Genomic DNA, 15,979 nt, shown 5'->3' on the forward strand with positions numbered 1-15,979 from the left:
GCAGAAATCAGAAAGAAGAGGACGGTCAGAACACAAAGAAGAACGCGTCAAGTCCAAAGACAAAGAACCCGTTCACCAAAGTAAAAAAGCTCAATTTTCAAAGAAGAAGGTAGCAAGCATAAAAATTAAACATGCAGAGGATTCTGAGGACACAACTAAAGAACGGGGAATGGGCTCAGACAATGCTAGACAGCGCAGCAGAAGTAACCAAAGTTCGCAAGATCCTGAAGAATCACCAGGAGACAGTGGACTTGAATGAAAACATTCAGGTTGAAACTGCCGACACCAGGGTTAGTGTACCCCAAAAGTTATATGAAGTAACACTCCGGATGGAGGGGGACATAACTAGAAAAATAAAAGCTCTCTTCTGGGACAAGCTTTCCAAGGGTTATGACATACTTCTAGCTGAAAAGGACTGACCACCTGCAGTTGTTAGGGAGTGCCCACACGGCGAAGAAATGATTATGCCAGCCATCTCAAATCACATTCCCATTCATAAAAAATATACATATGCAAGGAAATCGGCTGTAGCTCAAGCTCCAGAATTATATAAAAATCACATAGCATGGGATGAGGGCTCTCCCCACCACAAAATACAGTTAAAAAACAAACCTACTGCTCAGAGACGGTACCCTGTTAAACAGGAAGCTAAAAAACAAGTCAGGGAGATTTTAAATCAACTTGAATATCAAGGGGTGAATGAAACATGCACCTCATCTATGAACAATCCTTTGTTTCCTGTCTCCAAACCAGACAATTCATATTGTCTAGTTTTGAATTACAGACACCTAAACTCCTGTTGTAAAACATTTGCAGTACAAAATGCACATAGTGCTGCACTGATGAATAACATCGTGCTCAAAAAATATAAAACCACATTGGACATTTCAAATGGGTTTTTCAGTCAAAACATTGCACCAGAAAGCAGACACCTGACCGCTTTCTCAATCTTGGGGACACAGCGACAATTTTGCCGTCCCCCCAGGGATTCAAGAATAGTCCCGGGTTATTTTCAGCCAGAGTAACAGAGTTCCTACAAATGTACAACGATGAGGCATTATCTTATGTCGATGACATCTATCTTACAGATGACGATTTGGATGTACACTTGAAAAGAGTGAACACCATAGTACTTGGGTTTGCTTCTGAAGGGTATAAATTAAATTTTAAGAAATCACAAATTGCCCACCTCAATGTCCTATTTTTAGGGTACGAGTTATCAAGTGAAGGCAAAAGCCTGGCAGCAAACTTTCTTGAGAAGTGTGCGCTGCTTCAACCTCCAAAAACACTGAAAAACCTACAGTCAATTCTAGGTTTCCTGAATTTCGGTAGAACGTACGTTTTGAATTACGCAGATAGGGTTAAATCTCTCTATGAACTAATCAAACCAGATTTCAAACCAACTAATTGGACTCAAGCACATACAGAAATTCTGCGTTCAGTCCAAACAGAATGTTAGCTAAAAAACAGTTACAGACACGCGAAAACGTTCGCAATCTAGTGATCCGTGTCATCCCAGGAAAATGCGGATTCAAATACCTGACCTTTAATGAAGGTAAAAAGATACCAATCGCTTACAAATCACACTTGTACACACAAGCTGAAATGAAATTCTCATCAACAGAAAAAATTCTGACAGCGGTTCAAACTGCAGTAGCAAAAGAGAGCTCTCGCACAGGGTAAACGTATAATGATCGTTACACCTGTACCTGCCTTAGAAGCAGTGACAAGAGCTAGCATTCCAAATGCAAAAGCTTTACATCCGAGATGGATTCAATGGGTTAAGTCTCTTGCTGCAAAAGACATTGAATACCATTTTGACACTAATTTAAAGACACAAGAATTTCTCCAATACCAATATGAATGTCCTGTGCCGACTGAAATTCTGCCTCTGGTACATTACGGATGTATAATCTATACAGACGGATCAGCACAGCCCGCTATTGGGGGTAAACAAGCCTATAGTGCTGCGTGCGCGATTGTTAAAGGTCGCTGGCGCAAAGGCAAATTCAGACCTATGGTCACTAAAACTCAATCACTCGGGGACTGTACAGCTCAGCGAGCTGAACTACAGGCTTTCAAGATGGCGCTTGAAAATACCGATCGCAAATTCGCCACACTAATAGTGTGCGATTCGTATTACTGCGTACAATCTTACAATAAGTATCTTCAGAACTGGGTTCAGAACGAACTCAAAGACGCAAAAGGTGGCACAATAAAGCATAAAATGCTTTGGGAACAAGTAGTTCTTTTACAGAAAGAACTACAAAAGAGTCACGTGATTCATACACTGAGTCATCAACGTGATGGCGTTCACGTTCCAGGAAATTCATTGGCTGATGAAGCCGCGAAGGCAGCCGTACAAACGGCTTCCGTAGCTACAATAAAACACTCGACAAGAGCCATAGATGGTGAAACGCTATTAGCAGTAAAAGCCTCAATGGAAGGCAATCATGCAGCGTTACCTATGAACTATCCACTCACGTATACATACATAATTGATGCAAACTCCGTTCCTTTTGCTCGAATCCCTGGAGTGGGGGAAAGAGTGATTCCAAACAGGAAGCGGAGAGCTTACTTGGTTCAAGAAGCACATATGGGAGAGGGTCTGAGACACAATAGGATCTTGGAATCTTTAAAATAATTAGAAGATATGTACTGGTGGCCAGGAATGAGCGTCCAAGCTTACGAATTTGGAATAAACTGTGATACTTGTTACAGTTATCATAGCCTTTATGACCACCAGTCACCAGACTACAGAGTAGCCAGCCCAGTTCAGACACCGTTGTTAGACAGCATTAGACTATCTACAGGCAAAAATCACAATAGATGAATGCCATCCCACAACTACTAGCACAAGATTCATTTGGATGTGGCCCCAGCGCTCGGCTGACGCCAGAACTGTTATAAAGGATTTGCAAGTCTTTATCGGCACATACGCAATTGGCACGCTACATTCTGATCAGGGTCCTGCGTTTAGCTCTCGAGCTTACAAGAAGGCCATGGCTAGCTTGGGCGTTGCATTGCGGTATTCTAGTCCCTTTCATCCCGAGGGTAATGCGGTAGTGGAAAGAAAAAAACGTGAAATAAAGCAATCCATAACAGCCAAGGTATTAGGTTAGGGTGAAGGGTGGGTCAAACATCTAATAAGTGTCCAACGCAGTCTTAATAATCTGCCAAGAAATTCTCTGGGTGGAGTCACTCCGTATGAACTAATGTTTGGTACTAGAATGATTATCGTGGACCTCGATAGTCAGACTTCAGTGGTAGAACAAAAACCCTTTGATATCAAAGATCATTTGGCTGTTTTACAGGACTTAAATGAAACAAGATGAAGTCTAAGTAATACAATACAGAAACAAACGACAGCTGAAGAAAAAACACCTGTGCCAGCAAGACCTGTCTGGATTCCAAAGATTGGGGATCTAGTCAAAGAAAAAATTGCGTTAAAGAAGGAATTTGGGCCTTCTTACAGAAAAGCCGTACCTGTCTTGGCAATCCACGGAACAAGATCAGTAGTACTACCTCCCCTTGCTGGTAAAAGGGAGAACAGAGTTGTGTCAATCGACCTGGTCAAACCACAATAATGTGGCCAATAATAAGTAGTAGGCCCAGTGGACTCCCGAGAAGTAGCAGACGTCCAAATCTTGCTACAATCTAAGAGGTTCAAACTGAAAGACTTATCACATATGATAAACCTGAAGTAATAAAAGAAGGACTATGCAACAAAGCGATGGAACTTATGCCTCTGGATACCCAAATAACAGTTCGTCAAGACACACCTATCTACAATGATGTGACATCTGACTACATAGATATGGTAAAAAGAGAATAGGCTCCAGTGACTTCGAATAATCCTGAAGCTATCCCAACAATTGACAGAACTGCTTCTGGCTATTTCATAAACTTTGATACCTTTTCAGAGGATCCCAGTGAAATTGAAGAAACACCAGGAAAAATAAAAACCTACAAAGAAATGTTAACAGAACTCTTTCATCAACTTGGAAAAACATATCTGGTTTCACCATGGGTTGAATTTTGGATTGGGTTAGGTGCATTTTTTCTCCTGCTCTGGCTCATACTTGTGTTAAGCCTGGGAAGGATGATAGATGGAAAATATGATTCTATGGACACAGCAAGTCAGAAAATCAACTTGGTCCTGACACCTCACAAATCATCTCATCGTGAAAAAAGAGACCTGTCATCAGTGAAAATCACAGCCGAACCTATACCTGGTGGTATAGAATGGGACACTACTGACTATGACATTTATGGCCCGGTGGACCTGCTGAAGATTCCACACCAATTTAAGGTTTCTTTAAGTGACTTTGCATCACCCAGCACATTCAGTGATGATTGGGACTTTGAGGCTGTTAATAACATGATGTCTGATTTAGAAATGCCAGCAAAATTCACAGAACATGAATACTTACAAGGTTCATCAGATTATGAACAAATGTATTGTTTTAATCACTATGGTCATCATTATTTGCATAAATCTGCTAAACCTAGAAATGTTTTTACTTACAATCAATGGGAACATTGTCCAACACCAACAAAAGGCAGCTCGAAAACATTTTATGTGAAATTTCAATACTTCTCAGGGCACAATGTTACCAATCCAGAAACGTTTTATTTTAGAAATGAAAATAAGACAGGAATGAAAACAATGTTGACCAACACTAAACAAATTTATTCTGCAAACTTTTATGCTCAGATGTCTACATTGGGTTTTGACTTTTGGAACGGCAACATTGAGACGAAGACAGTCTAGGGTACAAAAGATTGGTAGGTGCAAGGTTCAGAAGCATTATTCAGAGCCTGCATAATACCTGAACAAATAATGTTCTTAAATGACACTGTTCAACAAAAATCTTGTCTTGGCATTGCTAAGATAAAAGATTTTAAAAAAACGTCTATACCTAATCCCATACCTGACAGTAATAACAATACTGATAAGGACTTAGACGTATCCCACATTTTAAAACAAAACAGAACTGATCCTGACTGGAAAAAATTGTTAATCTGGCCCACAGACACTAATAACTGTCGAGATAGATTCCTGAACAAAACACAAGGTTTCAAAATGAACAGGCCAGATCCAAGATACTCCCAGAGACAACATCCAGGGATAGTAACTACTTATAGTGTAGGGAAGCTATGCCTTGAATGGCTACAGACATCTACACTCTCAGAGATTAAACAACACTTAACTTTACTTAAAGAAGGCAATGATTTGCAAGATTTCTTACTGGGACCTCGCAAACCACGTCAAAAACTTTTCCTATACGCCGGTATATACGCAGGGTGCAACAAAGCTTGGAAAGTAACGCAAATGGAGACTGCAGAAAAGATACAAGAAATTGATCGTATTAATTTAGAGAAAAGTCTCTCTGTAGTGGACAATGGGTTAATGACTCTGTCCTCCAGAATTTATTCTTTGGACAACATTGTATCTTTTGCCATTGACATAATAGAGCAGGACTTGCTAATGTTACAACATGGCCAGTCCAAATTACGTTCTATCATGCAGTTAGGCTGGACGTTGCAAAATCTGTGTTCAGGCTACGAGCCTTGGCGTCTAATCAACACAACAGCATTGTTTTCTGTATTTAACCTTACAGATAAACAAATCTCTTTAGCACAAAAAGGAGCAGACTATACGGTGCTGAACATTGAAAAACTGGAAAGGGTGCCATTGACAGTTTCTGAGAAACCTGTCACTGAATGGATAATTCATGGCACCATAACAATACAGGTGACGATTTTCCAATTTCGTATTGTCTACAGCATATACCAGCGGGCCTGTATGAAAGGTTGGGTAAAGAATACATTAAGTCAACCTGGACTTTACCTTACACACACAAATGTTGGAATAGGGGAACAGAGGTATTCCTTAGTGGTAATAATTGTAAAAATTCACTAAGTGGTACACTTTTGTGCCAAGGTATTAATTTACATGGAGCCTGCAATGGTTCTGCAAATAACCTCTCATTCCACCTGCACGGAACTCTCTCCACAGTAATAGAACCAATTTTCAGACAGCTATCCAATGGCAGCTACGTTTTACTGAATGATCACAGCTGCTGTGGCATGCTGCCAGGAAAACTTTATCTTGTTAGTGTGTCCTCCAGGGTTAATTGTTGTATGCAAGTATTGTATCCAAGGAGCAAGTCAGACAGAGGGACGGTGTTATGGCCTTCACTGAATATCTCTTCTATACGGATTGATACTTTAAGCAGAATGAAAGCCATTCTTCTGCAAAAAACTGTGCCACTGACCTCGTCTAGCGAAATGTATGATCTGCAAGTCGCAAGGACTTCGGCAGAGATACATACCCTATTATCAACAAATTGTCCTACGCATTTTGTAAAAATGTTGAGCCAAATCTTAACATTGTCTGATACCAGCGGAATCGCACATGTATTTAAGACAATTTTTTCGGGACTGTTAGCACCTTTTGAAGCGGTCCTCGTCATTTTTCCAAATTTCGTACACTCTGTGTTTGGCGGCCTACCTCTCATCTTGGGACTCGTAGCTGGGATACTATTTTTATTTCTCCTGCTTCGATATGGCAAGTCTGGCAAACAACGATACCCAGATTTCCATGGAAGAAGCCCTCCGTGCAATGAGGTATCGTGAGCGGATAACACAGATTCTCGGCTTGGCTCGTTTAAGAGATCTGAACACCGCATGGTTTCTTTCGTTCAGACCAATCTGGCAAGATTGCATCTTACCTGTTCTGCGATGCCTGCTTTGCGGAGAAGAATGCGTGTTAGACATCTGTCTTACATTTCCATCAGTACTGCCATCAGATGTTAACGCTTTGCTAGGTCCTGTAATGGCTCATGCATCGTGTTGCCCCCAACGGCTGCCAATTCTGATGACGGCATTCATTGAGGTCTCACCGGAAAGTTTAATTGCGGTTGAGGTACGAGAAACTACAGGCACACAGGTAACATCGACTGCTGACGTTGCTAATGCTTCCTATGCTGATGGCAATGATCCACACCTATGCGCATTTGATCTGCTTGATCAAGTAGTTCCACTTTCGCCTACTACGGTAGATGGCTTCTTTGCCAGCCTCGATGATCTGATGTTTTCTCCTGACTCTGAAAATAACTTTTGATAATATTGACACGGCGTTCCCTGAAATCTGAAATTCGTCCTTCATTTTTCAAAACAAACCCTCCGGCTTACAAACTTTTCTACAAATGCAACTTTTGAACTTTTTCGAAATTGTGATTTTTTTTTTTTGGCACAGTGTATTCTGCTTAAAGTAGAACTATTCATAGAGAACAAGATTTCTTTATAGAACTTCCTACTGACAATATTCTGGCCTAGCCATCATAACACAATGGTTTCAAATATTATGCTATGGAATGATCTCGGTTTCATTTTTCTTTTCTGTACAGACTTAAGAGACATTTCATGAATGTATATTTTCGTTTTGCTCTATAAATATTTGAAGGTATGCTTTCTTATTAGATCATTCAGTGTACTTTCACTTTTGTTTTTTCATATAAACAAGCCTTTTCAAATGCAAATTTGTGTTTTGGGTGGGATTGTGAACACTTACTTTAGATTTGATCAGTGCTTATAGGTCTAGTCTTCTTGAACTTAAGATCGTGGAGTGGGTGTTGTAAACAAATCTAGGACCCTAGTGTAACTTTTCCCGATTCATGCCCTTATATAGTTATACTTTACCCTATCCTTATATAGGCATAGATATCATTACCATATTTGCCCTGAGCCTTACAGCCCAAATACGGCAAGGCTACTTCCACTAAGTTCCGTGAATTCACAACGATTTCTTGGAAAAACCCGCCTTCAGCAGCTAGGATCTTCCCCCTGCTTGAATATTAAGTTAACCAAGAAATCCTGGAGTTTCTGGGAATTGAACCTTTGAGTGACGTTATTAAGTCCAATCATGCGTCAAACTCGGCACCTTCATGGTATAAATATTCCTACATTTGCCAAAACTAACACATGGTGGTTCTTGGAGCAGATCGGCTAACAACTTGCCCGACGCCCTGCAGCAGCAAGTGCCGAAGGAAGCCGACCCTCCAGCAGACGCACTGAGAAACGCTGTTTCTTCTCTTGCCGAGAAATCCAGCTCCAGTGTTTCCAGCTTACCCTTGCGGGTATCTGTGAGATCGAGTCCTGAGAGAGAGATACCTTTGAGTGATGTTATTAAGTCCAATCATGCGTCAAACTCGGCACCTTCATGGCATAAATATGCCTACATTTGCCCAAACTAACACACGGTGGTTCTTGGAGCAGATCGGCTAACTACTTGCCCGACGCCCTGCAGCAGTAAGTGCCGAAGGAAGCCAACCCTCCAGCAGACGCACTGAGAGACGCCGTTTCTTCTCTTGCCGAGAAATCTAGCTCCAGTGTTTCCAGCTTACCCTTGCGCATATCTGGGAGATCGAGTCCTGAGAGAGAGAGAGAGTTACAAGACCTCCTTCATTCTAAACCAAGGTACGGAGCTGATTAGAACCTTAGAAAATTCTTGATTAGACTCTTGGCAGATTCTAGGCAAAGAATACTAAACTTAAAACTACTCCTAAACTTATTTCTTCCCTTGTGCTAGGCTTAGGTCAGGTACATCGGGGTAGGGCGTGTTTTAGAAGCACCAGTTGAGTACTTTTAGCCATCTCTTTTATCATTGTATGTATTTTATGCATTTTATCTATTTAAAGCAACTTATGGCTTAGAAACCATATCATGCTTTTACAGTACTACTTTATAATACTGTTTGTATTATATGCCTTGTACTTTATAACCAGCATTACTATTGTAGCAGTACATTTCTCATGCTTGAGATAGAAGACTGTTCAATAAATACCTTTTATTGAAAACGCCCGTCTCTCTAATTTCTCAGCAACTCTGGTGAAACTAAGTATACACGATTGACTGAGTAAAATAGTTATCTATTGTTTCCACGACTCTGAAGACTGATTTCTTATTCTTGGGAAACAAAGTTGTCATGTTATATGGTTGTCAGAAACTAATCCCTACTTGTACCTTCGAGAACGTTTCTAGTGACCTCTGAGCTAGTTGGCCCACCCATAATTAAGTCTAATATATTCGGCAGAGACCTAGTTGACCTTAGTCCTACGTCTAAGCTGCAGTATATATTATTCCAATGCGCAGAGCCTATTGGGAATATAGGAACTACACTACACCATTGTCCAACCTCCCCTCCTAATCCTACCACTCCCAAAGACCAACCCAGTCCTCCCTACTCTTGTTGCTGTGGTGCCTGGCTTGCCCCCTAGATGCCGCTCCCAGGAGAGGTGTCCATTTGCAGGACAAGTACAAGCAAGAGATGATGTGTCCCAAAAATGGAATTGCTGTTAACTGTAATTCCCGTGTAATTTGTAAGTATACAATCATGTTAGTATGACATAGATTGCATTTGGTCCATGGACTATAAGCACTCGGATAGGCTGTGATATACATTCTTGAGACTACAATGGCTGGGTGTCAATGTCAAGTAATCAGAGGAGATTTAATCACTCATCCTGTTTATAGCCAGGGTCTAAGTTTCTTACCATCTTTAAAAACCCTCATTCATGTGAAAGCCGTAAGTGCAGTATATCTTGGTTTCATGCATGGATTGTTACGTGAAAAGCATCATCATCGGATCTTTGTTATGCTTTCCTTCACCTGGAGGGAGACCAACTGGTATTCACAGTAGTGATCAGAGATGGTGAGAGTTAGAGTGAAGTGCAGAAAAAAAAAGATTAATACCAGAAGAAGAAAAGAATATCTCTACCATCAAACTTGAGTCTATCTACTATGCAGACTCACAGCTCTTCGCTATTAATAAACTGCTCTGCCGGCCTGCATCACCGGGGCACATCAGATGGAGCTAGCACAAGTCGCTGGGAAGACGTCTCAGAGGTATGTCAAGGTCGACAGGAGAAACTCGTACAGCACAGCGCGCCTCACCGCCGTAACCTCTCTCTTTTTCTTATGTTTCCATCCACACAGAGAGTTTTTCTCCCCCAACAGTGCCGACTTGCCACATAAAAGAGGTAACGCTTATGATAAATATTCTAAAGAATAGCCGCACGTGCAAATCAGCGGCACCCACATTTATCAAAGCACAGCACGTGCTAACGACTTGATACAATCAAACACACTGCCTAATTTTGATGGCACCAACAGCGGGGTACAGAGCAAACGTTCTGCTTAACAATTTTAAGACATTGTTTCCAATTTAAGACATCGCCCTTAACACATTGCCTCAAGCTGACGGCACCTACAGCGGTGCACATAACGAACATTCTGCTTAACAAAATGGACACGCAACAACTGTTAATTCTAGAAGAGCTTATGCTAATGCTTATAGTTTTGTTTAAATTCTTCTTAAAAAATACGGCACCAATAATAAGGCACACAACCAGCTTACTACCTCCTCTGCCAAGTGTAATTTCTAGCTATATTAACCTACTCCGATTGTGAATCACTTACTGTAATGTTTCTTATACCATCATGATGTGTATACTTACAATTCCCACATGATCATCTAGAGCATAGAGCCACATATTTTGTGAACTATTTTCAGCACATGCTTTGCTTCTTATTTTCAGCATCACAATTCACAGGATTAGATCATAAGAGAGTGAGTCCTGTTTTCTGTCTTTGCAGTCTTTTTCCTTTTCCAGTTATAGGTACAACTCACCTATAACCAGTCATTGTGCTATTAAAAAGCGCAGGTAAGAAGGATAAGTGCATCTCTTACCTACGCACGTTACGCATGTTACGAAACAGTGAACGTGCTAACACTTGGCCCTGAAGAAAGCCCAATGACCCAACTTGGTACATAAGGGCTGAAACATCTCGACTGCTCACGTTTTTTAAGCAGGTGCTATAGAACAGTGACTCTTCTATTCACGCACCATCTCCCTTTTTAGCTTTAACCGATCATGAACTCAATACCAAGCATTTGCATTGCAATCGGTCTCGCCTTTGGGACCTTATATGTATTTAGCTATGCAGCACATTAGCCTGTATGCTGAAACATCTACTGTTCTTTAACATGGAGGGAAAGTAAGCACCAAACTGCGTGACATGCCAGGTATGGGACCACATGGAGAGAAATATTGCCTTTCAGCTGGAAATGGGATAGTCCAAAGCTCTGTTATTCATATCAAATCAGAGCCTTCTGTGGTCATATCACTGAAAATACAAGGTTTGAAAAAAATATTATTGTCTACAGGTGCTCGTGGAAGACAATTTCAATGGACTGGAATCTAGAGAATGCTAAAGGGATTCTTGTATTTTACTGACCTCTGCTGGTCGTTTTCTATCAAGAAACTTAAATAGATGCAGTTTAACAAGCAGAAAGCAATTCTGGTATGATACTGACCTCTACTGGTCGTTTTCAATCAAGCCAGTAAAGTACAGGCAGTTGAACAGAAAAAAAAGTCCCTCAGCGGAAGCAGACAAGTCCTAGGGCTGATCTCTAGGGCCCACAAGGTACATACACATATAAGTATATACTAAAGTATATACAAGAGGTCTCGAATGCTCGACCTAAAAACTAGCCTTGATAGATTGAGGTAATTTTAAATGCACTTCACTCTCACCCTCATCATTTCTGATCACTACTGTGATTACCAGTTGGTCTCCCTCCAGGTGGAGTTAAACATAAGAAAGACACAATGATTATGCTTTCACTTAATATTCCTTGCGGAAAACGAAGACTTAGTGCATTTTCATGTTAGTGAGGGTTTTAAAAGACGGTAAGAACCCTAGACCCTGGCTATAAACAGGACGAGTGATTCATTCTCCTTTGATTACTTGCTTATCAGATGGAAGACGAATTAATCTCAGCTTCTCTCTACCTCATTTAATTATAGAATGGGTGTCAATGTCTACATTAGTTTTGTCTAGGAGTGTGACATGAAATCACAAACCTTTGCTTTTGAAATTAGACTCATAGTTTCTGCTTACAGATGTCAACATAGTGCAAGTGTGGCAGGGGACAAAAATTTTTAAGAAGAATGCTGCATATGTTTGTAATGGGCTGAAAGATAACTACCTCATCAATACACCTGTCTTGATGGTGGTGACTTTGGACACACGTGTGTACACAGAGTGATGGTACAATTGATGTATGCGCCTTGATACTGGTGGAGCAATGTCTGTGCCTTCAATCGATCTTGGATAACTAGTTTGAATGACAACATTGCCGCAGGTGGCCTCCACTATAGGACAATTCCCTTTCAAGGCAGTTGACCCATATTACATATGTCCTGTGCCTATGGTGAATGTGAGGTTGGTATTGTTCTGAGAGTGTCCTGGCCCTGTTGCCTTCCAGGACTCCCCTTTCTTCAGATATTCCTGTTAGGCAAGGTGTCTGTGGCTTTTGTCCTTCAGTGTATTTTAGATTAGAGGTTAGTCATTACATCCTGATATTTTTGGGGTACATTATGTGGATGGTGTATGTGTTTAGGACATATCTCAGTAAGTTACAGTTTTATTCTGCCCTTACAGAGACACAATTGTTGTATGTGTTAGTTGCATGTGGACCCAGCATATGGTACATGAATGGTTGTCACAGGATTGGAATGCTAATGATAACATGCTGTTCTCAAGTTGAACAGTACCTAGCGTTGTAATGTACATATAATTCTGGGCTTATGCCACAGTTAGAGTGTGAGAGTCTGGGCATTTCCCTAATGTGTGAACTGTACATAGGCCAAATGATGCTTATGTGATGTTCCTTTGGATTCTGTTTTGGTGCACATATGGCCCTGCATTTGCTCATACACCCAGAGATATGAAGCCCCAAACCAGAGTATGGTAAGCAGCAGGAATAGGGGAAATATGGCCTATCCAAGGGTAATGTTATTTGCAATTTGTTGTCCAAGCTTTACAATGAGTATTTGTGAGATAAGTGAGTTTGAGTGTGGCTACATGGCCAGAGAGAATGTGTGACATGGTAATTGGGACCAATACACAATGTGTAGGACTTCAGGGTTGTGGTTTTGTGGTGTAGTCTACTAATTCTTTGCAATGTGACACGCTATATGTTGTTCCTTAGATCAAACCTATTGGGTATTTCAGTTTGACACAGGTTTGGTTGTGTGGAGTCACAGGGGTGTGTATCATGAGTATGTGGCTAACTTTTTCACCCAAATGGGCAACTTGCTAGTGCATTTCACATATAGGCACAAGTTCCAAATGTTCTCTTTCCAGGCATATGATGATTCTGATATTGGATATAACACACCTAACATTGTACCTAAGTTGGCATACAGTTTGTATTTGGCAAAGGCTATGATAGCCATCTCAGGTGTGACACACACATGTGACTTTGCTCCAAAGAGATTTGGATTGTGCTTGGTATATCCAAGATATGTGATCTACTTGTTCAGGGACACAGGTGGGTGCTGCATGGTCTAAGCGTGTCATTTATGTTTCAGAAATGTAGCCAAACTCTATTCATTTTACAGGGTATTTTCTATGTACAACAACTTGATCTGTTGGGAATGTTGGGCTATGTCAAGTCCTGTTAGTACATTATGAGTGAATGACATTTGTCTGTGCTTGGTCATCCAATGCCCACACAAGCCCTCTCATGTGACACAGCTGAAGGTATTCATTTTCAGCATAACAGTGCATGGAAACAATCTCCTTCTTGGCTCAGTTGATGCAAGCAGACAGAACTTCATTGGCTAGTAACAAGAGTGAGAGAGTATATTTAGTTAGTTAGGATGCTGAGTGCCAGTCAAGGCTGACACTGCCCGTGGACAGCTAACCAGGGCCTCACAAATGCTAATGACTACAATTTTATGAGCTACAGGCGGTCATCCCCCTCCCTTGTGATTTTCAACCATGGTGCCACAGGGTGATGCACAGTAAACACATAACATCCCTCACCTGGGTCCATTAGGAATGGTCTGAAATCTCAATATGTTTGGCACAAACAGCCTTTCAGTTTACAAACTTGAATGAGAATGTTCAATTTGAGTTTCTCTTCCTGCCGGAAGTGCCTTGCCTCTCACTCTGCATGGATGTATGACGTTACAACGCATACTTTTACTCCGCGTACCATTACAACGCGGTATTTACAACGAATACCGTTACAACGCATAGCGCTTTGGGGTGCTGGATAGTGGTAAGTATAATTTACTATTCTAACTCCAGTCCCCGTGGACCCTAGGGAAGGTGTTGGATAGTAAATTAAACTTACCTCTTATCCTAGAGCGCCCCCCAGCGCAATGCGTTGTAATGCCATGCGTTGTAATGCCCGCGTTGTAATGGTAGTGCGGAGTAAAAGTTGCGTCGTAACGGGTGTATACCACTCTGCATTCACAATGCATTGGCATCATGACAGCAAATATGTTAGGTTATGTTATGTTATCACTATTTATAAAGCACAACAATTACCCAGAGGTGTCCTGGCGCTGAAACACTAATTCTCTGAGAACATAAACAGGAGACCAGGTTCAGCGAGTAAAAAGCCAGGTTTTCAATCCTCTCCGGAAGGTAAGTAGGTAAATAGCTACATTACTTGAGGGTGATATGGTTGTGATCGGTACCTGCCCCTGTCTAAATGGACAGCGGGGAACCCTATTCGACTCTGACACAACAGACGTCTGACAGCCATCATGCCATCATAGAGCAATGGGCACTGCTCACCTGGGATAAGAGTAGAGGGAGAAGTGTTGAGAATGGATGAGATTTGGGTTTGGTTCACACTTTTACACTGACACATTTTTAGTTTGTAGATGCTAGGACTATAATATTTTAACACACATCACTTGGAGTTGAGCATATGATAGGTGTGTATGTAGTCATTTTTGTATTGAAAACAATGACGGAGTTTTGATGAATGCGTAATGCTGGCCCAGATCACAAAGACGGAAACTTGGAGTTTTTAAGGCTAGTGGATTGCCCTGTGCTACCTGTGTTCAGCCAAGTTGACTGTGAGCCCCCAGATGTGTTGTTGTGGGCCAGCCTGCTGTGCTGGTGCTACAGGAGCTTGTTTTACATCCATGCACTAAATTGACAGACAAGGGGGAAGGTGGTTGCTGAAATGTGAATCATAGCTACACATGTTGTTAGTGAGGTTAATGTTAGAGGGGATGAGCTAGCTAAACAAGGTTAGAGGTGAGAGTGAGTTATGTTTCCATTTTGTACATGAAGGGGAGACTCAGACATGATAGGGGCAAAGCAAGTAACAATGTAGATAAGAGTAGAAGGAAGGAGTTCAGGTCAAGGCGGTGCTTGTGTAGGATACGTAGAGTATTCTCATTATTACAGTGGGATTTGTTGGAAATGCTGGGGTGTGGATATCAGAGTGTAGGACCAAGCTGGTTAAAGCCTGTGTGAGTCCTGCTAGGAATAGGTAGATGTGATAGAGGTAGAACCCGATAGACAAGGTTAGCAGCTAGCAGGAGATGAAATCTGAAGTCTGTGGCACTAGGGGGAAAAATTGCTGTGATGGAGGGATATTCATTGAGAAAGGTAGTAGTTGATTTGCAGAGGTTAAAAGAGGTATGGAGCATGAATCTGAGTTGTGGATGTATGAGAGACACAGTGAGACAATATTAAAGTTTTTGGGGCAAGCAAAGTGGATAGGTGGAGGTCAAGGGGATACCAGTTGTGTAAGTTAGGGTGCTGGATGGAGAGAGGCTAGGTGCTGGCCACTAGATGGATAGTGTATTTGAATATGTGAATGCACTAGTTTGTCAAATGACCATTAGTAGGCCTTAAGCAGGGTAGATTGAATGAATTGTGAGTTGCTAATGAATAAGGCAAGATTCATTGAGCAATGTAAGTGTCAGGGTGAGAGATGTGTTGATGTGTTAAGAGTGGATGCAAGAGGTGGATACATTGGTGCATCTTGTAAAAAATGAGTGTATGGTTATTGTCTGCTGAGGAGGTACTGGGTACAGTACATTATGGGGCATATTCTCAAGGACTTGTCGCCAAGTTAACGGCACTTTATCAC

General features: G+C 41.4%; 1 protein-coding gene across 1 annotated transcript in view; it reads right to left on the reverse strand.

Annotated features, from left to right (window-relative positions):
• SNTG2 (syntrophin gamma 2) overlaps positions 1-15,979 on the reverse strand; it is a 1,262,328-nt gene that overhangs the window by 682,106 nt on the left and 564,243 nt on the right. The gene's annotated exons all lie outside the window — the stretch shown is intronic.

The sequence above is a fragment of the Lissotriton helveticus genome, chromosome 6, assembly GCF_964261635.1.
Source record: "Lissotriton helveticus chromosome 6, aLisHel1.1, whole genome shotgun sequence".
NCBI classification, from domain to species: Eukaryota; Metazoa; Chordata; class Amphibia; order Caudata; family Salamandridae; genus Lissotriton; species Lissotriton helveticus.